We start from the raw sequence: 2,389 nt of genomic DNA, 5'->3' as shown, positions 1-2,389 counted from the left end.
TTATTTACATATAGAATTATTATATATGTATTTTGTTTATATTGTAAATAAAATAAAATACTATTTTATTTGGTTTTATTTTATTTGCAAATGAAATATCTTGATTTTAAAAAATATATATTCTGTTTATAGTGTAAATGAGATAAATTATAATGGAAGATCAGAATATATTTCGGAATATAGATACAAGAAGTGTGAGTGAATCTAACAAAAAAAAATTTGATATTAGTGAAAGCAAACTAAAAAGGATAGTGATAAGTAATAATGCTACAATATCAGTAGAGGTAGGTATGCACTACATTAGGATTAAATATAGGTGCATGAATCAAAGTATTAGAAGTTTAGAGGAAAAAAAAAAAACAGGAATGCTACACATTTATATAATCATGTAATTAAATTGGTCCAACACCAAAAAAACTCAATACTAATAAATGAAATATGAAATACACACGTCCAACACACGTAAAATCGCTCTTACCCAACGCTTATTCTCTTCTTCTTCTCTTTTTCATCATGCTTCTTCTTCTCACGCTCGTTTACGCACGGAGCGTCTTCTTCTTCTTCGTCTTCTTTTTCGCGTTCCTCATCTTCCTCCTTCTCCTCCTTTTTCGTGTTCCTTCTTCTTCACGTGTTTTCTCTTTATCGTCATTTTTTTTGTTATTGTTGCTGTTGTATTTTTTTTTTTTGTCTTTTCCTCCTTCTGCTCTCTCTGGTGAAGAAGCAGTAGAAGGTGAGGAAGAAGAGTTTTGAATAGTGCAGAATGAACCGAATACAGTACTCATGGTGAACCGAATACAGTATTTACGGTGAACCAATTGTATAGTACTGAATGAACGAAACATAATCCATTATATAAAATCAAATTCAAATAGCTTTCTGCAGAATGATCCGAACACAGTACTCATGGTGAACCGAACACAATACTCATGGTGAAACAATTGTATAGTACTAAGTGAACGAAACATAATCCGTTATATAAAATCAAATTCAAACAGCTTTCTGCAGAATGAACCGAACACAGTACTCATGGTGAACCGAACACAAAACTCATGGTGAACCGAACACAGTACTCATGGTGAAACAATTGTATAGTACTGAGTGAACGAAACATAATCCATTATATAAAATCAAATTCAAATAACTCTGCCTACAATTTACATATTATCAATTCAATTCAATTCAGTACACCTCCATCCATTTAATTCAATTCAAATTAGCAATACATTCCATTCAATTCGATTCAAATAAAATTGAATAATCCAAACTTTGTGAGTTTGATTCGTTTAGAAGAGTAATCCAAATCGCTCTTCATTCAACTGATTTGAAGTTGAGTCATTTATTGTTTCCATTTAGAAGTGTAGATCGAAAAAGAAAACGAAAAAGAATAGGAAGAAGATAAATGCAACGTAACCAAATCGAAATAAGAAAACGAGAAGATAAATGCGACCAGAGGAGAACGACGAAGGCAATGCAAATCAATAAGGAAGAACGCGAGCAAGAAGAAGAAAAAGAAGGAGGAGGTTTACATTGCAGCACGTTATATGTAGCGCGTGTATGACAAACGAGTGACGGGTGGAGGACGCGCGTGTGAAAAAAATTATTTGATTAACAACTATGAAAAAAATATATGGACGCAAAGTTTTTTCGAAAAAAAAAAAAATCATAACAAATTGATTAAGCAAAAGTGTAAAATACGAATCAATTAAGCATAGTGCATTGTCAGACACACGCTGACACTTTAATTTGAGATACCGTAGCATTTACAAATGAAATCGTTTAATTAGCTTTTTGAATTAAGATTGTAAAAACAGCAAACTCAATTATTTTTTATTTGTTTTGTTTAGGAAAAAACGGAGGAAAACACATGCTGGAATAGACACATTTGGATCAACAAGGGCTTTTGCACACGTGAACAAGGGAGAAACCAAGTGATACCTAGAGAAAAATCATATTTTCATGCATGACTATGTTACTTACTTGCCATTATACTTTACTGTTGCTGCGGAATTGGGCTCAAACCATACCCAACATTATCATGAATTTAGAACTTAGAAGGTACACTTGGGCCCATAATAAACGTTGCTAAATTGTAATTTTGCTAAAATAATGATTGCACCTTTTCCATTTACTTTTGGGGCTCAATTACCGACGATTTAGCTATTAGGCCAACCCCACATCCTTTTAGAACCTAATCTATAATGCATTATTTTTAGTTTTTATTGACTTATCCTATTATTATGCATAGAATATGTATTTATGTAATACACAACACCTAACCAAAACAATCAACACCTGCCACTCGGTGTAATTAGCACACTTGACTAGGAACAAATTTGAATCCTAATAGTTAAAGTTTCGGGAACAACACCTTTATAAAAATTTAGTACAT

The sequence above is a fragment of the Arachis ipaensis genome, chromosome B03 (assembly GCF_000816755.2).
Source record: "Arachis ipaensis cultivar K30076 chromosome B03, Araip1.1, whole genome shotgun sequence".
Taxonomy (NCBI): domain Eukaryota; kingdom Viridiplantae; phylum Streptophyta; class Magnoliopsida; order Fabales; family Fabaceae; genus Arachis; species Arachis ipaensis.
The sequence above is the reverse complement of the archived record's forward strand: the minus strand, read 5'-3'. Positions refer to the sequence as shown.